The sequence below is a fragment of the Protopterus annectens genome, chromosome 5.part0 (assembly GCF_019279795.1).
Source record: "Protopterus annectens isolate FY-2018-M chromosome 5.part0, PAN1.0, whole genome shotgun sequence".
NCBI classification, from domain to species: Eukaryota; Metazoa; Chordata; order Ceratodontiformes; family Protopteridae; genus Protopterus; species Protopterus annectens.
Window position 1 is genome coordinate 1,067,149,706 of NC_056735.1, and position 26,315 is coordinate 1,067,176,020.

Here is a 26,315-nt window from a genome sequence, read left to right on the forward strand (position 1 = left end):
TTTTTTTTGTCTGAATAGAACTCTTTAATATGATAAAGTTTACTAAATCTCTTGGTTTTAATGGCCAATTTGTTTAATGTCTTAGGATTAGTAGAAACTTTTATGAGTTTAAATCTTTCTAAACTAATCTTGGTCTTATGATTCAGAATTTCTAAATATTTACTATTCAAAGTATTAATTTCTTCTGTCTTACTGTTTTTTTTTATTTGATTAGGTGATTTTAGCTTATCAGTTTTCTCTTGAAGAGTATTTAGTTCCTTATCCCAATTTTTTTTGTTAATATACCAACTTATTTTCCCATAACGGTATGCTTTTAAAGCATCCCAAACATATACTTCTGACGTATCTTCAGTGCTATTAAGAGTGATAAAAAGTTTAATTTCAGATGTAATGAAATCTTTAAAATTTGATAGCGAGGTTAAGTAAACTGGAATTCTTTTGATTTGAGTACAATACGTTGAACTAATTAATAGTTCAAAGGATATTGCATTATGGTCTGATAATGGGAATGAATGTACCTTAACTTTACTTAGATTACAAACTAGTGTATTAGAAATGTAAATCCTATCAATTCTGGAATGTGTGCCATGCCTATTAGAGTAATGAGTATAAAAAAGAGAATATGAATCACCAAAATAACTGATATCTCTAATATAATATGTGTCAGCGAATTCAGTTAATTTTTTTACTGACAATGATGCTCTTCTTTTGCTAGTACCAGTAGAGTCTTTCTCATTAACTATACAGTTGAAATCTCCCACTAAGATAATAATTCCTTTAGAAAACTGTACTATGTAATTAAGTGTTGTTTAACTGTATGAGTACCGATCCCTGGGATCCAGTATATGTTGATTAAGGTATATATTTTTCTATTAAATTACAGAGTTACGGTGCAAAACATACCTTTATCATCATTATATGTATCTATTATTTTAGTATATGGTAAAGAATTATTCCATAGTATTGTAACACCTCTTTTTTCTGTTGATGATGAGAACTGGTTAATATTGAATATGTTGTATTATTAAGTCTATTTAAATCATTTTTAATAGATGCGTTTTTTGCAAAAAAAAAAATGTTGGGATTAAAGGTTTCAAATATTTATAAAAATGTCCCCTCTTACAATTATTATTTAATCCATTAATATTAACTGATAAACACTTTAAATTGAACATAAGTAACAATGTGTTAGATTTACTTAGATGATGATTGTTAATATATTAATTGTATGAACAACAATTATTATGCCAAAAATATTTGAATCTGTTTTGCAAAATCTGTGGTCTAAAAAAAAAGGCAGAAACATCTATCATTTTTTTAATCTAGACACCGAATAAAAACAAACATTAACTATATACAAAGATATGAAAAATCTATAAACCCTTACCCCTTTAATGGAGTTAAAAGAAACTCCTAACTTAAACAGATACCCTGTTTAAGTTAACCTCCTTCTCCCTAACAATAGTTAAATTCCCCACTACTATTCAAGAATATAGAAAAAAAATTCATTTAGAGATAAAACATACTAATAAACATATCCCATTAATCTTATTGTTTACAGACAAGATGTTAAATATATATATACCATTGTTCTTCAGTTCACACTAAATTATATTAATATTTGTATGTTATTATCTAATTTCATGTAGGACAACAAAAAAATAAATAAAAACAATATAACAGCATGAGGGTATATTGTCAAATAAGATTTGTGTGAGTATGAGTGAAAACTGAAAGATTATTACTAACGAATTCCTTATTAAAACTGTTTAATCCCTCCTGAAACATTTTGAATTAGAACGCAATAATAATATATGAAATTATAGTTTTCTAAACTTCTCTTTTAAAATGTATTTATAATAATAATCACTAGTATACGATGGAATGAAAATATCTTGTTTATACACTTTTAATGCAGAATTATCAAATTGTCTGCAGTAGTCTTTACTTAGTATAAATCAGAGCTATAGCCCTACCTTAAAACATATAACTTATGTAAATTTGATCAAAACATGGAGAACTTCAGTCTTATATGAAAACACTTGTAAAAGATACATATAAAAAGAAATAGATATTTGACTTCAATCAGTGCTTTTCCAGAATGGTATATGTTTCCAGCACGACTATCTATAATGAATAAATCAATTAAGTCTATAAGTTCAACACTGAGATATGTTAATATGTAAATGCCCAGCGCTGAAAGAAAACTTTTGAATAGGTACTCTGATAAAATATTTAACATTCTAACAAAGGAATAATACATATACAAAGAACTCAATTAATATAAGACATGAGCTTGTTCTTTAACATAAATACTTGCTAGATGTAGTGGTATTACCAATTAGGCAAACTTAGATATTGCACGTGAATATTATGGTTGTTACATCAAATTACCTCTGAAAACAAAGCCATATGAATCTCTGTAAGTTAAAGCCCAATGATGTATTTCTAAATATTTATGTATAATTTAGTGCTATGGTGATAAAAAATGAGTGACACTTGCTATCAATTCATCCGTGTCACTTCCTGTTAATGAATGCCTCACACTAGGAACTGGTTTACCATATGTAGTAAGACATGTGAGTGTTCTTGAAGTGTATCAAACTTGCATGCATATTTAGACAAGATTTAGTTGTGTTTACTAAAAGGTAATTGAGTATAGACAGCTTTTGTACATCTAGTTAGGTAGTGAAGATAGAATGATAATATATAGAAAAGGCAATATATTTTGCATGTGTACATATTGTTTATTTACACTGGAGAATATAAGAAATGGTACATTTAAAAGTTCTAAAGACTTATGGTGTTAGAGTACAGAACACACCTATGATATGTCATAAGCACTATCAGCAAAATCTGCCCAACAACAACATGGCACCTACACGGGTGCCTTTCTGCTTATTGGATCACAATTCACCCTCATTTCCAAGGATTTCACCAACTTGTGAGGTGATTTACATTCCACAGATGCTTCCATGTCTGCATGCTCATGCATGTCTCTCTACTCTGTTTATTGGATCGCTCAGTGGCCAGTTTCTATGTTGGGGCAATGCCACTATGCCTAAATGAGTGTTCACTCCATGTCAGCTTTACTGAATTCCCCGCTTAGTTTCAGTATAGGTTTATAGGTATATACTAGGTTAGCTGCACTTGTCGGCTACAGTAAGCCTAGCCAGTTTCACTTTTTGTGCTCTAAATAGCCTATCCCACTTGGATATTTATTTATTTATTGACATTTCATTATCGGTTATAGATTGGCCTTACCCACCCCATGTTCAATAATTATATTTAACCCCAAATCAGAATAACTGGGATCAAACCATAGATAATTTTAGGGACCCATACATGGGATAAGGCACTTAAGAGCTGTATCTATCTATTAGTAGTACATGGTGCAGTCCTGGAATAAATGTTCTGTTTCTCATCCATGGATCTAAGTTGCACTTGAAAATGGACAGGGATGAACTTTATTGTATAAGGAAGAGAAGTCTCTTCCACAGCAGTGGCATCCTTTGAGAAATATGCCTAGCCCTTCAAACCATTCTGTTGATGTTGCATGAGAAGTTTAGATCCCTGTGCTGAGTTTTTCTGATGCCATTTGACTTGCCATATGCAGTAAATCCATCGATAATGAGCTGGAGGATGTCTTGTATGCCAAACACAGGTCACATCTTTGCAGTCCGTAGGACTAACATATTGGAAAATTTAAATGGAAAAGGTCTGTTCCACAAACCAACCCCTAGACTGCAGTAATATTACAGGCTAGTCATTAACCTGCAGTCTTTTACATGCAAAACTGAAAGACTGCAGGAATTCTAGACTTGACAACACAATTTATGGCAAACTTCAATTCCATAATCCTATATCTTCTACATGGAAACAACAAAGTGTACTTGTAAAATGCAATTCTTCATTCACTCTTTTTATCACATTTACCAAACTGCAAGTACACTAAAGCTGGTATCCATTATCATTTATGCATATGTGGGTTAGGCTATATGAGACATGCGTGACTGAGCACAGCTAAGCTGCGATTCATAGAGGCCATTTTCACCAATGCACTATGACCACAAAGGTGTTTATGCAAATAATGAGAGGGAAATGAGGAATGATGTAAATCTTTGTATACTAATGAAGTATGTTTTTACCATTTGGCAGTGCTCTGAGCCCTAACAATGTCATGGCATATTTATTGTTTGGCAACCAATGCTTTATGTGTTTCCTAGGCTAGAAGTAAGAAATTCCTGCACATGGCTCCCATTTGTAAAGGTGTTACTATAGACATTGTTGCAGCTGAATGTCTGTCATCATCCTCAAAGCCTTCTTCTGGGTTTGGAAATACTGGAGAGGAGGTGAAAGGATGTTCCTCCGGTACAATGGCGAATGCTATGTCAAGTTGTTCTTGACTTTGAGTTGCACTGTCATCACTTTCTGCAGAGTTACTAACATGTTGTGGGCTGAGAGAACCTGCCATCAAACTTGGGGACTGCTTGCCACTTCCCTCAGGCCACCTCATAAATATAACAATATTATCATCATCAGCAGCAGGATCAGCAACACACATTTTACTGCTGACATCATATTAATTTATTGGTATAGGTGAACTGTTTGTTTATGATGCAAAAGCATACAGCGGGTGAGTGGGACACTTACCATGATCACTTCCTTCCTTTTCATTATTTGATGATGTACAAGGCTAACCTAGTAATAATGAATTATGACTTATTTAATTACATCATTCCTAGTAAGCATTCAGTTCTCTCTATATAACTGTGTGTTACTGATATTACATCAGTCTTCATGAGCAGTAAGTGTTGCTGCTTCAGACATTGGTAAGGTGCAATAGTGTTCATATCACCTCTGATTATTCCTCTTGCACAATCTTCAGTATCATAGCCATCCCCACAGATGGAAAGAAGGTATTCATCATCTGACGTTAACTGAGTAATATTCAGAGGCCACCTCTGGAGTGGTACAGGAAATTGCATTGTGCCTGGCTTGCTTCTTGCATGCACTGCTGTAACATTTTCCCTTTTCTTGCACTGTGCCAATGCTCAGTTTCTGCCTCCAAGTGCACTGATTTCGACAACAACTTGACTCTGGGCCTTGTTACTCTCAGATGTGCCCCCCTTTACCAAAAATAAGTTATCCATATAGCCTAAGTTCAGGCATGAGGACATGATTTTTTTCTTATGGCTGAAGTTATCCTTGCTGTGCTTTGATCTCTTATTCCCCATTGGTACTTAATGTAAAAAAAAAAAAAAAAAAAAAAAAGAGAGAGAGAGAGAAAGTGCTACAGCCAGAAAGTATGGCAGTAATGTTTGGATGTAATCAACTCAAAGTACAAACAACTGGCCAGCTATTCCTGCCAACAACAGTAACTGTTGCTTAAAACAAACAGATATGACTTGCCAAACATAAATCTAAATGCATCCATGCAAAGTGTAATCTGTGTTAATTACAGCTCATCCATTCACTTTTGTCATGCAATGCTAATGTTGCCCTTTTTTTCCTCACTGTCACTACCAAAACACCAGATTTATCACACATGCCTGTTCATGTCTTAACAGAGTAAAATCTCTGTAGTAAATTACTACATTTATATCCATGTATGCAGAATCAGTAAAGTACACTTCTGTAATAATCTTTTTCTGTAATCACTAATCAGTTATACTGCTCATGTCATGAAATTCAACTTCACAATGACAGAAATTTACCAGTTAGTCAATGCTATCATAACATGCACAGCATATATCCAAGTCCATTGTAATATTTAAATATTTTAAGTATATCTTATAAAATAACAATTTTAAAAAATGTCCTTACTTCAGTGTGTCTTTGGTATTCTTAATATATTTGCTGCTTATCTAAGCTATTTGTGAAATATTATGGCAATGCTCAACTTATTGGTGAAAATTCAAGTCATTTATATGTGTTATATGCAAATTAGACTTATTTATATGTACCTATATACATTGTAGAAATATACAAAAGTGTCCTGAGGTATATTGGTGAATTTTGGCATTTAGACAATTGTGAATGCGCATCCATCATTACATGAACTTATTTTAGAATGAATGCACTGTGGACATTTTCAAAGTTTGCAGCACACCGCAGCTATCCCAAGTTTCTGGGTGAATGTGCAGATGGCTCTAAATTAGCCAAACTAAGAATGTAGTTAAAAAAATCGAGTCATCTGAATTTCAGGTTTGCTGTAATCTGAAGCTTAATCTCTGTTCATCCAACATTGTGTATCACATCCTAACAACTCAAACATTTCATAAAGTCATAATAGTAAAAAAGCACATACATATTGATATTCCAACCTCCCCACAAAAAAAGATAAAATTTCTACTTTACTACATGACACATACTGATGTTAGGGTATAAAACAAATAACTTTCACCAATAAGCATTATGAATGTACATTATTAACCATATGTTTAAAATTGTTATGACACATGTAAGGAAAGGTAAGTGTTTCCCTTTAAGAAAAATCATATGTAACAAAGCAGGTTTGGGTACACCAAACATGCTAATAGTATCGATACCTGTTGTGATGACCATGCTAGCAAAAAGGCTTTCATTAAGGTGATGTCACAGAGTAGAGTTAGTGGTATTAAATCTGCTTAATACATCACTCACCACAAAGACATCTTGATCATGCTTTATCTTTTGCATGATTCTTACCTGGAAAGATCAAGGCATATATGAGAAATAGCACCCATATAAAATTGATAGCTGGCAAGAGTTATGTGTCCTCCTTTCAGCTTTGACAGGTATAACCCACTCTGGCTGGTAGTGACACCACAGAAGACTTGCAGAAGCGTAGGACTGACCAGCTGGTCAAGTGGGTAGAGCAGGTTGTGGCAAGAAGGCCAGTGTTTTATACCAAGTAAAATATTTGGTTTCTTAACTCCATCATAAAAAAAAATAAGTTTGCATAAATACAGGTATTAGCAAAGACAGATCTGTGTACCTGAAAATATTACTTATACTGTTATTATGAAATGCATAGGAAATCAGGAGCATTTTTGTAGTCACATATTTTTTAAACAAAAAGCAATAGTTATGTGTTAGATTATAATTATAAATAGAATTATTTAAGTGTATTAAAATAATCTGTATATGTAACTCTATAAATCACGTACTAGTTATAGGTATAAGTAATGGTTACCAGATTTATAAAATTATGAAATAAAAATTGCAAATACACATTTATAATTTATTACCATTTGAAGAAAAGAGTTATATCATTTACATTAGATGAAGCTACTTTTGTGTCGGCCAAAGAATTATATTATTTACATTAGATGAAGCTACTTTTGTGTAGGCCAAAGAAATATGACTGAAACTGTTGATTAACATATCTGTTTGGGGCGTGGCTAGGATGCTGAACTGATAGCTGCACTTCATTTCAGCTCTCTTACCTCATTGCTATTCCTGACAGGAATTTTACAAAAAAATATTTAATTTGAAGAAATATTTACTACTAACGTATTTTTAACAACTTTGAGCATCTATAGGAGAATTTTCATTATCAGAACTTTAATAATTCCTGTCAAATTAATTACTTGTAAGTCAGCACCAATATCAGGTTTACAATATGAGTCATCTTAGGAATTCAGCTCAAGACTCTTCTCTCAAAAAGGATCTTCAATCTCTTATAACAAATATACAGGAACTCACAATTAAAACTGACAAGATGTACAATAAAATAGATACTTTTAAAGAAAAGTGCTCACAACAACTAGAACAATTTCAGGAAATGTTTACTCAGCAGAAAAGACAGATATCACTTATTGAACAGTCACTAAATGACATTGACACCAGAGTCCAAATAGGAGAACAACAAACTGAATTCTTATTACAACAAAATACATATTTACTAGAAAAGATTGATGATATGGAAAATCGAACAAGAAGAAATAATATCCGAATATATGGTCTATCAGAAAAATCTGAAGGGGACAATATAATAAACTTTCTTACCACCTGGATACCAAATGTAGTAAAATTACCTGAAGCTCTTTCATATGGTATAGAACATGCACATAGATCACTAGCAACACCTGGAAATACTTCTCCAAATAAGAACAAACCGAGGTCCATAATTGTGAGACTTTTTTCTACACACGATAAAGATCTGATATTAAGAAATGCTTGGGCAAATTCTCCCATCAAATACAATGATACATTAATCAGATTTGACGATTACTCTATAAAGGTGGTTTCAAAAAGAAAGGAATTTCTACCAATAATAAAAGCCTTGAAGAAGAAGCAATTCAAAACCCATCTTTTATTTTCAGCAAGACAGAATTTTCCCACCAAATGGAATAAAAGTCTTTGAAACAGTAGAGTCAGCAATAAAATACCTTACCAATAATAACATCCTAACACAAGAAGAATCTATGGACTGGGCAATTAGTACTCCAAAGAGAAATGCTGAAGTAAACAACTGGAAGACTGTTGAACAAAAGAAAAACAAAATAAAGGACAAATAATCTTATATGTTTTGTATTCTGTAAAAGTTTAAATAATAATACAAACAACAAAAGAAAAGTTCTTTATGTCTTCAACTCAATCTGAAACAGGTACTGTTTTCTATTATACTTTAAATGTTAAAGTTAATATAAATTCAAGTACATTTAAATCAATCACTCAAGTATATTAAGCATAATTTAAATATTACTTCATTTTTTATTACTTATCCAACTAATATATTCATTTTCTTAAACAGATTAATCAACACATAGCAAAGTTCTTAATATTTTTATGTTTGTTTTCTTCTCTCTTACATATAAAGTCTTCATTAACATATAATGTTCTGTTTAGTTCATAGCTGTATTCCTTAATAGATATAGTAAGTCCTGTTGTAAACTTTGTTATCAGTTATATCTCTGACTACATATTTTTCTAAAAGACAAAAGTGTTCTTGTTTGGGTAAACAGCATAGATGGGAGGGGAATGTGTCATGATTAATACGAAGTGTTTCAGTTTGGCATTATCATAAGACTAATTTAAATAGTCTTAAAACTGTTTTGTTTTGGTTCATTTGTCTATGTTGATGTAGAGTAAGGTAAAATTTGCTCTCCATGGTGTTTTGTGGCTTCAAGCCGAATATGATGTGGTTCTGGACATCCGGAGTTCAGTGACAGTTCTGCCGATGTTTAAATGTCCTGTTATGTCCTGCCCTGTGATAGTGTATATCATAGTATGCTTGAAATGCATTTTCTGTAATGTTAAATCTATAAAGCAGGCTAGAGCAGTCACATGAATAGTAGTTAATCTTGCCAGAATTAAAAAGAAAAAAAAAACACATACCCTTTCCCGCTTGGTTCTCGAGACAGTCTTACAGTCACAAATGGTATTAGAAGAACAAGCTCTGTAGATTGTTGACGTTTTTCATGTTTTTGCTTATGTGCATCATCCCCTAGCTTTATCTAACTGATGCTCATCCAGGAAGCATGCTCGTTTCATTTTTAAAATAACATGACCATTATTTATACACCTATGACCACAAGACATTCCTCGGTGCTTTTCCATTGTTGGGGCAACGATATAGTTGTGGCGCTGAAAATTGTCGGGAACCACATTGCTTTTATGTATTTCATGTTTATATTAAGTACTTTCCACCTTATTTTACAAATGCAGAGATGCACTAATTTCTTAACTGCACAGAGAACAGCATTTTGAGAGAAATATCCAGTTTTAAAACAAACGCAGAGATATATACATTAGTAAGACAATACATTTTTAAACTACAATCTCGATCTTCATAAATTAGCATTTCCTTAAGCCTTTCTTAAATTGTCCATGTTCTGTATGACACTAATATTGCATTCTCTCTGCATACTTTAATTTTAAACTCCACCCTCATTCACCACCCAGATCGTGTGTTCATAGTATACATGTTCCTTTCTCCTCTATTTTTAAATGTGTATATGATAACTTTTTATAACAAAATTGGTCTGCTGGCTACCATAACATTTTTATCCCCTCTATTCCCCTTCCCCTAAATTGCCTTAGTAGTTATCACAAAGTTGTATATCATAGTATGCTTGAAATGCATTTTCTGTAATGTTAAATCTATAAAGCAGGCTAGAGCAGTCACATGAATAGTAGTTAATCTTGAAATGCATACAAGAGCACCTGAGGGAGACTCAATTCATTCTGCTGCTGTAAGATGCTGTAAATGTTTTACTTTACCAATATAGAGAATTAAAGCAATCTTCACTGACACTAGATATGGGGGTGAATAATGGGTTTATTAAATGAGCCTGAGAAGCAAATCAAAAGCCGATGACTTTCTGTATAGCTCATTTTACACAGAAAGCAACAGAAATTTAATGTCACTCAGCAGAAAGGAACTTAATGTTGGCTTGTATATGAAATTAAAAAAGGAGATTTCACTGGTTACCAATGAATAATATATACATCTTTATTTATTTATTTGTGTTTTGTTAATTAATATCAAATAAGGTTTTAGTTAGTTATGTATATATGTATGCATCTATGTTTGTATATTTATATTTCTTTTTTGACAGTGAAAGTCTGAATGGGTAGAACCCCCCCTCCTTTTTCAATGGAGAAAAAAAAAACTATGATTTGACTGTCACTGATTGTTGGAGTCTGCCAGGTCTTTTCTTCTGATGACCAGTTTAGCAAATTCAGTTTAGTTACAGGAGTTGAATGGGTGATAGCTCAACTGCCTTCTTCTTTCATATGTCTCAAACATTCAAAAAAGAAATTCTCATGCTAATAACATGACTATAAAATGTTGTATTTGCCTTTCACCCAAGATACTCTGGTGACACGTTCATTAAGGAACATCCTTTTCTCCAAATATGATATTTGTTAAGCACAGTGTATGACTTGCACAGTAGATATCTGGAAATTCAGCACTGGTGTTCAAATCCTGGGGACTGCTTCTCCCTGTTATACGTTAAACATACTCTCCTTACCTAATGGTGATGTGGTTAAATCCAAAAGATGAAAATATGATGGCATTGCAGGATTTTGTTATGGGCTCATTCCATCCCAGCCACACTAATTCTTCCATAAAGCTAAATAACTCATAACCTTGCTATCATTCCACTTCCTCCAGTTTTAGGACATTAATTAAACCTTGTTTAATTAATTTTGTAGTCAGAGACTAATTTATCTGTCAATTGTTCAGATTTTCACAGAGTGTAAAATTCTATATATTTTTTTTTGTAAAAAATATTGTTGAACATGAGAAAATGTTTATTAATACTCAACTATTTTGAAATGATATTACCTTAGTCTAAATGTTTTGTACCTTTTTGAAACCTGACTAGAAACAAGTATTTCTGAATTACAATAATATAAAGAGGAAAAGAATATTCTTATATATTTTATCTGATTATATTATTTTCATATATTATTTAAGTGTCTTTATTTAAAACTAAGAAGATAAGAAAAACTGATCCAAACATTATTTGTGAGGGTAGAAAGTTTGGTTAGATTCACTAACCAAACAAAGAGGTATATTACCTCATAGTGATAGGGAATGTTTTTTTAAGGTTAAGAATTACAAGTTCAGAAGTTGTATTCTTTTTAATTATCACTTTGGTGTCAGTCAGAAACATGCAAAAACTATACAGTAAAAACATGTTTAAATTCTTCATCCAAGATAGAATAAAAAATAAACAATATTTACATAAAATCATATATAAAACAAACTCAAAACTAGGAAATTAAATGTTTATCCATAAATGCTAATGGTCTGAATAATAGTAATAAAAGAAGAAGCCTATTCAAATACATAAATTTACATAAACCACAAGTAGTCTTTTTACAAGAGACACACTTATTAGATAGAGATATGAACAACTTAAATATCAATAATTACAGAGTATTAATAAGTTCTCAATATAAAACAAAAAAAGAGGAGTAGCTATACTACTTTGCAATACAACTATAAAACCTAAAATAATTACTACTCATCAAGATACATCAGGTATGTTTTGTCTAGTTTCAATAGAGTTAAATAAGAGAATCTATACTTTAGTAAATCTATATTGGATTCCAGGACTAGGATTAAGAACAGTTAAACAGCACTTTGAAGAGATAATTCATCTAACTAAGGACAGCCTGATATTGGTAGGAGACTTCAATTGTATAATAAATGAAAAAGATACAGATTCTAAATCTAAAAGAAGAAAACAACCTATCTCCAAGGCGCTTCTATCATTTATAGATACACTATATTTGAAAGATATAAATGAATTTGCAGAACCAGACTCACTAATCTTCTCATTTTATTCTCATAGATATAGAACTAACTCTAGAATAGATAGAATATATGTCACCAATGACCTAATAACAAAAACTGACAAAGTCAAAATTATAAATTGTCCCTTATCTGATCATAATGCCATAGGCTTTGAGATAGAGCTTACTCCTTTTCATTCAAATCCCATTACTAGGACACCTTCCTATATCACAAAATTGACAGAATTTAAAGAATTTTATGAAGAAACAATCAAAAGCTTTCTAGAAATAAACTACACAGAGGATATTTCAGAACTATATGTCTGGGATTCATTAAAGGTAGTTACATATGGCAAAATATTATCCTGGTACATAAATAAAAGGAAGTCATGGAAAAAAGATATGCTAGACTTACAAAATAAAGCAGATGAATTCAGAAACTGGAAATACAAAAGGGCAATACTACTCAAGTTCAAGAACTTACACAAATCAATAAGAAGTATGCAGAATTGTTACATCATAAGATTATGATTAACTTAGAAAAGATAAAAATAAACTCATACTCTACTAATCCAGCACACCTAAGACACTTAACTAATAGAACAAAAAAAATAATAAAATCTAAACAAATAAAAGAAATATTTATTCCTAATATTAACAAAAGAGTTACGGATCTAAATGATATTTTAGAAGCATTCAGACTTCAATTTAACTTTGATAATTCCCTAAGCACCCAAGATACACCTACCAAGGATATAAAAAAATACTTAGAAAATAATATTCATATTAAATTAACAGAAGAACAAATAGACATTTTAAACAAACCAATCAATATGACTGAATTAAAATCACAAATTAAAAAGCTCAAGACAAATAAAGCACCTGGCCCTGACAACATGCTACCAGAAATGTATAAATTAATACCCAATCAAGCCATATCCTTACTATTAAAAGTATATGATATAGCCAAAAAAGATTTGCACATACCACCCTCTTGGAAATATTCATTGATATCTCCAATTATCAAGCCAGATAAAGATGAGAAGCAGTGCTCTTCATATAGGCCAATATCATTACTCAATATAGACTATAAGATGTTTACGACTATATATGCAGATAGGATCAAACACTTTCTTCCTTTCTTAATTCACAAAGATCAAACAGGTTTTATTAAAGGAAGAAACACTTCAGATAATATTAAAAGAATACTAACATTAATAGACTATAGCAAACATAGAGTCCTAGATTTAAATGTAATCTCATTAGATATTAATAAAGCTTTTGATTCTGTTAACTGGAACTTTCTTTCACTAGTTTTAAAATAATATAACTTTCCTTCTAATTTTAATAACCTTATCCAAATAATATATGAAAAATCTACTGCATATGTTAAACTAGGATCACATAGATCAGGCCCTGTAACAATCAAAAAGGGAACTAAACAAGGTTGCCCTTTATCACAATTGTTATTTGCATTACTCATAGAACCCTTTGCAAATCAAATCAGATCAAGCAATAACATAAAGGGCATATGTATTAATAAAATGTTAAATCTTAAAATCCACCTCTTTGATGATGACATACTTTTAACTCTCTCAGATGCCAATGAGTCTTTGAATGCTCTATTTAACTCCATGAATAAATTTCTAAATATTTCAGGCCTAAAAATTTAATGAAAACAAAACTAAAATGATGCCCTGTAACTGTAAAAAAATATATATATAAACAAAAGATTTTCCAAATATATAGTAACAGAAAATAAATGATTATACCTGGGAATAACTCTACTCAATAAATTAACAGATTCTCTAATATTTAACTATAATAAAATACTAGACAAAATAGAACAAACAATTCGTTACTGGAATAAATACATATTTTCAACAGCAGACAGATTATATCTTATTAAAGCAATCATATTTCCCAAAATATTATACTTAACACAAAAGTTTCATTGCCACCTCCCAAATATATTATTCAAAGATACAATAAACTAATTTTAAATTTTCTATGGTTTCCAAATAAACCCCATATAGCCTTAAATAAGCATTTACCAGATTGGGAAGATGGTGGAATTCATTTACCAGATATTGATTTATATATTACCTCCTCTGTTATTAAAAATATAACACTATGGTTAAATAATTCATACACACCTACATGGAAACAAGCGTATGAGCAGATTTACATAGAATTTAATTACAATCATATACAAGACAATTTAACTGTAATATGATCACCCCTTATATGGATGTTAAAAGATTATTTTTTTAGGAAAAAAGAATAATATCAGTAAATAACCATCAAACTATATAGGCTCTACAATATCAGTGTTCAAAAAATATATAAACAAAATACCAAATATTAATTCTTGGATTTTTCTTATTTTCCCTATAGCTTTTACACCCACTATTCTAGACACATCCCAAATCTCTGAAATGAATATACTCAAGAAAGAATCATTACTCTTTTGGCATCAACTTATAGAGAAAGGGAAAATACTAACAAATGAACAGATAACTTACAATTATAATATAGATAAAGACTACTGGTTGCTTTTACAAAATCTAAGACATTTTCCTATAAATAAAGTAGAACAAATGTAACCTTCAGTTAGACATGAAGCTCCAAAACTCATTGAATACCTTATTCTTATTACAAAACAACCTTATCAGGGTACAGGTTACTTATCTAATATGTATAAAATCGTTAAAAAAACAAAAAATTATCATGAAAAATCATACTGGGTTATTATACTTTAATAAACAATCATCCTCCAATTGAAGAAGAAAAAAGTAATATTCTAAAATCTTCCAAATTGTCTACATTATCAAAATACTGGCAATTATTCACTTGGAGATATCTACACAGAAGTTCCTATACACCACATAGGCTAGCCAAAATGTTTTCTAGTGAAGATCAATGTTGTAGATGCCAAATCAAGATAAAAGCAGATTGGTAGCATGTTTTTTATTAATGTATATGTCTCAATATGTACTGGAAGTCTATTCATTATTTTTTTTCAGACTGTTTATAATGATAATTTTCAATTAACAAAGTCTATAATTTTATTCAATTCTCCTATTCCAAACTGTATACCAAGAAAGACACTAAAATCCTATGGTCACTATTGGCAATTTCACATAAAATCATAACTATACACTGGAAAAATGAGGCTCCTCCTACGTTCAAGGAATTTAAGAATTTAACATCAACAGTTGCTCATATGGAAATATTAACAGTGAAGAACAGAACTAAAAGATCTACTTCATACTATTACTCTTGGATGAAAGTACTGGAAATACTCGAAAAGATCAACAAAGATATATCATCTTATGTTTCTAACTTTATATAATATAGAATTTCAATGTTATTTGCATAGACACCAATGTAAATAGTTATATAATGGTTTGAAGTTAGAAATGTTTTAGAATTGTAAATATGTTATTTATCTATATTTCATGTAATGTTTCTTAAGACATCTTATTTGAAATAATAAAAAAATATTCAGTGAAAAAAACATATCTGTTTGTTCAAAAGTGTTTCTAACTGCATGTACAACATGGCTGAAAACTCACACACCACACCCTAGTTAGACAGCTGATTGAGGAAAAAGGTGGGAGTTACTGTTCCAAGTGAATGACCAGAATAAACTTTTCTGAGAACATACTGTTTTACTTCAATATCAACGATTAACTCAGACTCATTTCTGCAAAAAAGGAAATGCACACTTCCATGAATTGCTACATTTCTATATTTGTAAACTAGTTATACTAGAACATAGTGTTACATATATTTTGAAAACAACATTTCAGACACATTTAATATTTATTATTTTCCTCTAGAATTAAAGGAAATATTAGCACAATATTGTTCTAATTCATACAGCTATGCATATGCAAGAGAAAAAAAAAGAAAAAATATATATTTTTTTTCTTAGACAGAAATAAATACCTATTTTATTGATATGGAGAAGAAATTCAAATACAAGTAAACAAAATGTGCCTTCTCACTTTTAATCACATCTGAAGAAGAAATTTAGATATAGCCAGCAGCAACAGTGTAGAATAGAGAGACTGGTGAAATATTCTGGTAAGTATTAACAAGTGCCCAGGAGAATATTTGTATCTTTCTAGTTCATAGTATGTATAAGAAGCTTACAATACAGGATTGAAATCAGTAAAATAAAACTGAGAGAAGCACTGTTTTTGCAACTTTCTGCATCAGTTATAAGGAGAATATTGTTATAGCTTTGCAGATGAAAGATATGCAACTGAAGACTTCACAGTCCAAGCAATTTTTTTGCCTAATTTTAAGCTGATTAGCTGCAATACTTATAGAATATGTTGCTACTGCATTCAGTGTATTTCAAGTACATAAATTATAAGAAACACACACCCCTTAAATAAGTCAAAAGCCCTGCCATTTGAATTTATCCCAAGTATGGATAAGCACTACTCATATAATTCTTCCTAAGTACAGAAGCTCATCCCAAATCACTAACCCCATTGTATGCATAAATACTTACCAAGCACATGTTTTACTTCCATAACGATTTTAATGCAGCATTTCCATAGTCTATGAAATGACATGTAAACAATATTGTATGGATTTATTGTGCTTTTCCTTTTTTATTGCTCCCTACTCCTTTTTCCTCCTTTTTTCTTATTTTACTTATGCATTCTTGTTTTTTTTTTTTTTTTTGCTTTGTTCTTACCCATTTATTTTCCTTTTTTACAGGTTCAAATCCCTCAGGAGCAGACTGGGCATGCACTTCCAAAGCTAAGGCAAATCTTCCTCTGCCCATCTGGGGATCCCCTCACAGGGTCAGAGTGGAGGCACCTGTCCTGCAGGCACTCTAGCATATGGCAGCCTGAAAAGCCTCACAAATAGCAGGCATCAGAGTTTGGTTGAGGATATAGTGGCACAGGTAGTGAACAGGAGAATTCAGCCAGTTGAAGCCTCTCTTCAGTGTGTAAAATACATGCTCTCCCAGTTGGTGCCAAACACCACACTAACACAGGCCCCTACCCCCTCAACATTAGGATCCTCTACTGCAACACCATCTAACAGTGGATGTGTTTGAGGCTCTATAGACTGGTATTCAAGCTGGCCCTTCCTCAGGCCTTTTTCAGTTATCCTTTCTTCTTCACCCTTTTCCCTATTTCCCACCCACACTATCTTCTCATCAAAAAAGAAATGAAAAAATAGGCAGTGGGTGTATAAAACATAGTGCCCATCCTCTCCCACCACCTTCATCACAAACCCACTTGATGTTTCCCCTTTTGTGTTCCCCTGTATGTTTTGTCTCCTCTTTTTCAGTCTTGACTATCACTCCTTTCTATTATTTAATGAAATCATCAGCATGTCCACAAAAAGGATACTACTATACAAAAAAATTATAAACCCCCATTTCTTTAAAAAAAATCTCTCAAGTGCTGTGCAGTCTGCAGCTTTCTTATAATGCTTTGAGCATGACTGCATGCAATATGAGAAACATCAACACTCATGATTTTGTGAAGTAATTCACAAGTTTGTAATGATGAACTTTATTCAACTTAGTCTTTTGTAAAAAGTGAGCATGTATTCAAAATATAATTCAGTCTTCTGTATTCATCACAAATGACTTTTGCTGACCTTATTTGAATATCTATGTATCACCACTATTGTAACTCATTTGTGAAGCCCTGGACTAAGAATACTAGTCTTAATGTAATAGTATCACTTGATTCAATGGTTCCAAGCTTCAAGCAAGTAACATTTCCTTAACTTGCTTTTTTGATTTCACATCATTATATTAAGAAAATTCAGCACTCCGTTATTCAAAACAACCATGAACAGTTTAATGAAGTAAAAACACAAGCTTTTTGTCATTTTAATGCCTCATAATTTCTTGAAGCCTATCTCACTTATCCTACCATTCTGAATTTGAATCCCTCAGAGTTCATGTACTACTCTATGTCTCTTGGCAAGTCAACTAAGCAAACAGTTCTCATTACCCTTAAAAATAGAATAAAACTTGTGAATAATAGACTTAATCATTTAACAAATAAAACAAATAATAAGTTAACACCTGAACTATAGAAAATACATAAAAATGTGAAGTACAAAGGTAGTGGTGGCAATAATAAGGGCAGAGCAAAATTGGTTACCTTACCTGAATTATGTTTGCAGGATCTCCATATAGTGCTTCATTTTTCGGGTAATTATTTGGGCAAGATTAGCAGAAATGTTTATTTTAACACAATACTTTGTCTTTATAATTTTATGTAGGGCATTTACTCTTTATTCTGTTGTAGAAAAACCATGCAGTGTACAGAGTTTTCCTGCAATGATAGACACACACGCACACAGATATGTTCAATAAATAATAAAGCCACAAGAATCAACAACCAAAAGCTGTTATGCATTGCCTTATTCTTTTTCACTACTTTCTTGCCTTGTCATGTCACTGAAGTCAGCTTTGATGATGCATAGCTAATGAATCTGACCGTAGACATCTCAGCTTGTTCATCAATCACTTATGACAAAGAAGTTCTTTCAAATGCTTTGCTTTATTGACTACATGATGTGGATAACAGATTTTTAGATTTCTAAATGCATTAATTATCATTTATTGGTTTAAATTCTCAGAAGTTTTATACTTTATCATTACATTTTGTTGCCCTGAGAATCAGAGAATCAGCATTCTTTATTTAATGTTATTATTTATCATTATTTTGTTATCATGATAACAAAATCTGCACTCCTTATTTAATTTCTTGACTTTCTACATGTTTAGCTACCATATTAGACTGTTTATTATCTAGAGGTAGAATAAGATGAATGTAAAGAAGCATGTTTTCCTAGCACCCCTACCACCAAGAAGTAATGCATATTACTCTATAGTGAAGGAGGATATTTGTAAAACCATTATTTTCTTATGTAAACACCAGCTTATGGACAAGAAAGTACGAAACAAATGCATAACAAAATGGATAATTGCAGGTCATCTATGATTTTAATTATTCCTATAAAATTGTGACTAATGTAACAGCATACCATTGAAAATGGCTTTGTTATTTACTACAGCTACTTATATTAGGATATAGTGATGGCAGAGTTAGGATTAAGTTACAGTATTTGAGTACAAGTTTTGTAATCACATCTTTTAAATAACACATAATTTACTGTTGTTATAACACTCGAGTATTAAAATAAGCATACAAATCAGTGTGCATGTGTGAGTAAAGTTATTTTGTTTAGAATACTGCCCTGCTTTGATATGCTGTAAATCAGTGGTCTCAAACTTAGATGACCATGAGAAATACAAACTTAGATGACCACGAGAGACACATGAAAGCAAATGCATTCATCTAAAGGTTGGGTGTCAGACAGACAAATATGGCAGTACTGATTAGCACTGAAAAATGTGATCACAAAACTGCAAGTAGTAAAACATATATTATGAATGAGATTGCAGTATCTTGGGTTATTCCTCTTACTCATATGTGCAGAGAAATTAGAGTTAGTACATGCAAGTAGCACGGATGTGAGGTGCAAGCAGATGAGACACAAATGATTTTTAAGTGTTCCCAGTTTTGGCTTTCAAAGTTTAACAGGAGTAGTCACAGGCCTAAATGCAGACAAGTTACCAAACGTGTACATGATATGTAACATTTGTACATTCAGAGACAGCCCTACCACAGAGCTTCAGCTTGAAGATGTGAGTACCACCGTGAGCTGTCTACACAGCCATGCTAGCCACTAATAAGGCATTCGGAGGGGGAGCGACAAGTGCTAATTGGCCTTGTGCTCTAACTTGGAACTGCCTGCAATTCAAAGAATTGCTTGGCTGTGTAAATTAACATGGTCACCCCTGGCCACTTGCTGTATTGAACATGGCTTTCCATTTTGGTAAATGTGTCCTGAGGTGTTTATTGATCAGGTGGTCTTAGGGTGTGTGGAAGTGCATATATGAAAAGGACTGCATGTGTGAGCATATGTGTGACGGAATGTCTGCTTGGGAGCTGGGAGTAGGGAGGGATAGCAGGTGGTAGGTTAGGGGAGTGTGTGTGTATGTATGTGTGTGTGTGTGTGTGTGTGTGTGTGTGTGTGTGTGTGTGTGTGTGTGTGTGTGTGTGTGTCTGTGTGTGTGTGTGTGTGTGTGTGTGTGTGTGTGTGTGTGTGTGTGTGTGTGTGTCTGCGTGTGTGTGTGTGTGTGTGTGTGTGTGTGTGTGTGTGTGTGTGTGTGTGTGTGTGCGTGTGTGTGTGTGTGTGTGTTTGTGTGAGACTGATGGGGGGGCTGTAATACTTTCATATACCATTATATTAAATAGGAAAGCCTGCAACACTGGGACAGGGGGACCACAAACCTTTGTGTATAACTCTGCAGACATGGCTCTAGGAAAACACTAGACCAGTGAGAACTTCTCACTCCATAATGGCACTCAAAAATAACAGGGATTGGGGGAAACACACAATACTAGGAAAACAGTGTGCCTTAAAGACCCTTAATTGCATGATCCATATGACTTAATTTAAAAAATGGTGCAAGAACCATTAGACAACAAAGATAATTTAAGTAACATGCTTTAAAGACTCTAAAAGGAATTCCAAACCTGTATCCTCCCACAGTCCACCAAGAATATTAGCTATTTGCACCACCACTAGATACCAGGAATAAGATGTAAAAAAAAATGAAAAGAAAAACTTAAAAAACAACTACAAATGGGGAACATGTACTCAAACCCTATATCCTTGCTACAGAAAACATCTGCATTAACCTGCTGTACAAACTGCAAAGTTAAAGCAGTACAGGCTTTTGATCTCATGTATTATTCAATGCCTGCAACAGCTTTTGACTTATCATGGAGAAGGACGAGAGACATTAAGCATACCTCTCAACTTTATAGAGCAATAAATCAAAACAAAGCTAAAGTTAATGGTGGGACAAAATAGTTTCATAGTTTAGTACTAGGCTATCTGCCCTGGGGCATTTGCAAGCCTAGCCATAGAGATGTGGCTTTCGCCACCCCATGTAGTGGTACTAAGGTGTACAGAATAAATTTAGAATACTGTGCCTTTGTCTAGTAGTGACACATTGAAGACCCCCTTACTTATTAAAATTAGTTTACTGTGCCTCTGTCAAGTAGCGACACAGGGGTGGCCCCCGGGGTAAACCTACGATCTCCCATCCACTCGTCAAGATTTCTCTTGAAGAGAGTCAGTGAGGGGCTCTGCCTAACATGAACTGGGATTCTGTTCCAGAGTATGGGAAGCCTCTGAGTTATGAATCTGTCCCTCCAGCATGTTCTATTCATGTTTGCACTGAGGTTTAAATCTTTGGCTCTCGTGGTTCTTATGGATTTGGATTTTTTGAGGTGGAGCATGTCCATCAATTCCTGGTTGGACATGGCCTTGTACGTCAGGCACAGATCACCTCTGAGCAGGCGGTATGCTACTGAATAGAGCTGGAGTTTCTTTAGCCTGGTAGCATATGACAAATGTTGGAGACCCTTGATCCTCTTGGTGAGGTACTTCTGGGGTCTCTCCAGCTGTTGTAAGTGCCGGGTGAGGTACATACCAAATGGGGCATTGTACTCAATCATGGGCCTGATAAGGGAGGAGTACAGGGGCACGATGACCTCCTTTGATCTGGATGTGAACCCCTTCATGATAAGGTGGGCAAGGTAGAAAGTCTTTCTAACCACTTTGGCAATGTGGGTGTCAAATGAGAGGTCACTATCAACTTGGGTCCCCAGGTCTCTAATTACTTTTTCCATACTCAGTGGGTTACTGTCTATGTGATAATTTGTGGGCACTTTGTTTTTCACAAAGGGGATGACTATACATTTCTTGGCATTCAGTTTAAGGCCATGATTCCGGCACCAGTTGTCCATTTCGGTGAGGCCTTTCTGTAGGATGTATGTGTCAGCTGGTGTATCGACTATGGCACCTAGTTTGCAGTCATCTGCGAACTTTGTCAGCCACAACCCTCCCATGTTTGCTTTCACATCTGAGAAGTAAATGCCGAACAAGAGGGGTCCCAGGACAGAGCCCTGTTGGACACCACTTGTGACTGGCTTTGAGTCTGACATGGCTCCCACAATTTTGACTTTATGGGTTCTGTTCTTTAGCCAGTTTGCAGCCCATCTTGTGACATATGGATTTACATTTAAGCTGTTTAGCTTATCTATGATCCCTGAGTGGGGTATTGTATTGAAGGCTTTAGCCAAGTCCAGGTAGGCTGTATGGACTGCCTTGCCCTCATCAATGGCTCTAGTGACTGTTTCGAAAAAGTCAACCAGGTTCAAAAGGCAGGATCTGCCCTTTACAAAGCCGAACTGGGTGGGATCAAGTGACTGTAGGTCCCCAATGTCGGTTTTTATGAGTTCCATAATAATTCTTTCCATAGCTTTACAGACCAGGCTGGTTAAGCTTATGGGGCAGTAGTGGAGCCTCCCTTGTGGAGTGGGACCACTGTTGCTGTACGCCAGTGTTCAGGTACACATCCTGTAGTAAGGCTAAGGTTAAATAACATTTTTATATGCGGGTTTACCTCCTCTTGGAGTTCACGTATTACGCAGCCGGGGATACCATCAGGTCCCATAGATGCTGTGTTTTTTGCTTTGCTGAGGGCGGTTCTCACCTGGACATCAGAGATGACAGAGAGGTTACATTCAGCTGGGATGAGTATTTCTTCTTTTGGAGGTGAGGGAGGGGAGAAATTTGCACTGAACCTGTCTGTCAGAATGTTGGCAATATCTGTGGGTTCGGTAAATTTTTTGTCATTGTGTACTAACTCTGAGCATATCTGAGGGTTTCCGCCCAGGTTAATAACATAACTGAAGAATGCCTTGTGATTATATTTAGTGTCCTTGGCGATTTTTCTCTCAAAGTTGGCCTTGGATGTTTTTATGAGAGAATGTAGCTTTCTACTAGTGCTGATCAGAGATGCCTTTCCTTTATGGGATTTTGCTCTGTCTTGCAGTAGCTTCCTTCTTTTGTTATACAATTTGTTTATGGCTGGGATCCACCAGACAGGATGCTTTCCTTTGGTGGAGAGGGTCTTGGTTTTATTTGGGATTGCACGATCCATGCATTCTTGGAGATGTCCGTAGAAAGTATTTGTGTAGGATTCAGCATTGTGGGATGTGGTTTCCATTGGCCCTGTGGGCTTAAGTGATACCATCTCAATCTTGAGAAGTGTAAAGTCGGTTTTTGAGAAGTTTCTCACTGTAGTCTTTTGTGCTGGGGGTGGAGGTGGTAAATGTATATCCAGGGTGATTAGTTTGTGCTCAGATCTCACCAGTGATGGGAATACGTCCGGTGTGGAGCATTTTGTCCCCATGTTTGTGATGATCAGGTCTAGTATATTATCCCCCCTTGTGGGAGAGGTGACTAGCTGTTCCATTGCATTTGAGTTTATGAATTCCAGGATCCTTTGGGCTAGGGTGTTAGGGCTAGAATAGTGCACCCAGTCTATGTTAGGGTAGTAGAAGTCTCCCAATATGATGGTATTTGGTGAGACATTCATATCTTCCAATGTCTTCAGGAAGGCTGAGTGGAGTTCTTGAGATTGGGAGGGTGGTCTGTAACATGCAACCAGTTGTATAACAGTTTTGCCTATGGTTAGCTGCACCTGGATGGTCTCCGATGCTTCATGAGTTGCCACTAACCTGGAGGTGTGGGTATCCTTGATGAATATGGACACTCCCCCTCCTTTTGTGGTTCGGCCTGGGTTTTGGGGCCGAAAAGCATGATACGAGGTAAAGCCTGGTAGCGCTGGGGTGCTGTCAGGAGCCTTGAACCAGGTCTCGGTTACAGCGCAGACATCGATGTTCTCCATACTGAGGAGTGCTTCGAGAGCCTGCATCTTGAGATTTAGACTTCTGGCATTGAGCAGCATTACCCTTAATTTTTTTCCATTTTTGTTTTCTAAGGAGGTGGGTTCGTCTTTTGAGCCTTGCCTAAAAAAGACACTATGGGGGTGGCGAGAGCCTTAGCCAATATCCGGAAGCCCAGTGGTGACAGGTGCAAGCTGTCGCTTGCGAAGCAACGCGGCTTGCCCAGCATGTCATCTCAAGCAGACAGACATTGGATCCCCCTAGAATGACACCAGTAATTGAGCCAATTATTAAAGCTGATCATCTTGTCTTTGTATTGTGGCATCATTCTTGGTGAGGGCAAGATGCTGCTCAGGGTCAGGGTCATACCAGCCTGGGCCACATAATCAGAGAGTTCCTCTATGTCTTTTTTCATGTAGTCCAAGGAGGTACGTCTCAGGTCATTCATGCCGGCATGGACAATGATGGAGTCATAGTTGTACGTGCTTTTGAATGACATGAATGTGTGTGTTATATGGTGGATCCTAGCCCCCGATAGGCAGCTTACCGTTACCCTCTCCTTGCTCAGCCTGGTAAGTGGGACGTCAGTGTGTCTGACTATAGAGTCACCTATCACTAGTGTATCAGGCATAGTGTTTGGCCTTAAGGGTTGTGATTTATTGACACACTGATTTATTGAAGTATGTGTTGCATGTGTTATGTTTTGAGGTGGTGGATTTTTGGGTGTCTGCTTTGGGAGCCTCTGTTGTTTTGGTAAGTTTTTTAATAGAGCCTCCGAGTATGTTTTTGTGTTATTATGTGCTTGATTTGCAGTTGGGGTAGGTCTATGTGTGACTGGGTTTGTTGTGTGTGTGGTTACCTTCTCCTCCTGTCTGGTCTTGCCAGTCCTGAGTTGAGAGAGTTCAGCCTCCAGTTTGGCTATATAGTTGCATCTCTCACATGTATTTGTGTTTGTTGGGAGGAGGAGAGGGCTGTCTGTGTACATGAGACAATTATAGCATTGTCTCAAGATTCCCAGATTAACCAGCTGAACAGGAGAAGATGCTAGCAATCTACCACTCGACATGCTAGAATATTATAAGAGAGTGCTTTGCCTTTAAGGGAAGTGGTTGGGGTGGTAGGAGGATGCAGTGCTACTTAAGTTTGAGAGTGCTTACTTAGAAGAGAAGCTTTGAGAACAAGTGCTATGCTTATAACGAGTAGACTGGTTATTCAAAGAGTAGAGCTATCTAAGGAAAAATTTGAAGAGCAGACTTGGTGGAGCCAGAAAAAGTTTAACCCTGTTTTACCGGCACTGCTCTATGCGCACAATCGCACAAAGCCGTGCAAATGCGGATTTTAAACAGGGAACTTCAAAAGAGCTAGAAATCGTCCAAAACAACCAATTTCTACAGCTCTTGTGCTGAGGTCACTCCTTCCGGGACAGATAGGCTGCTCAAGGCTCCCCACTCCCACTGGTGAGCAAAGAAACTTCCTTCTATCCAAGTAAGGTAATGGACAACACAGGAACTACACCACAGCCCAGAATACAGCAAAGCCTGTAAACTGGTCTAAACTAGTCGAGGAAAGGCGGGAAAACAAGGATTTTTGGGGTTTTATTTTGTTTTTAGATAGAATACACACAGAAATACAGAAGGCAATAATAAATCAGTTACACAGGTTAGCACACTTTAGTGGGCAGCCTCAACAGTTAAATTAAACAAACAAACAACAGATTTTCAATCAATTTTCGACCAGGTAAAATTTTAAGTGCAGATGCTATATAATGCAGCAAACAGTTTAAAAAAAAGTATAAGCTTGTTCAAAATAAGCAAGAGAAGGTATTCCAAGTAAAAAACAGAAAAAATACTTAAATCAGGAAAGTAGTCGCTTTTCTCAGTTCTCTGTAGCTAGGACCACTCTGCAGGACCAGATTGCAATTATTCCTACCACAAAATTATTACCAGTATAATAGCTTTAGCGCTATCATGCATTTACTTCAGATTCTAATATCTGGCATTAATGACTGATTGTAATCATCAGTGATTTGTAAGGATATAAAAAAGGAGACAATGGGGATATTCTGACAATACATGGACAGGTATGGAGTACGTGGTGTGTGTGTGTGTGTGTGTGTGTGTGTGTGTGTGTGTGTGTGTGTGTGTGTGTGTGTGTGTGTGTGTGTGTGTGTGTGTGTGTGTGTGTGTGTGTGTGTGTATGTGTGTGTGTGTGTGTGTGTGTGTGTGTGTGTGTGTGTGTGTGTGTGTGTGT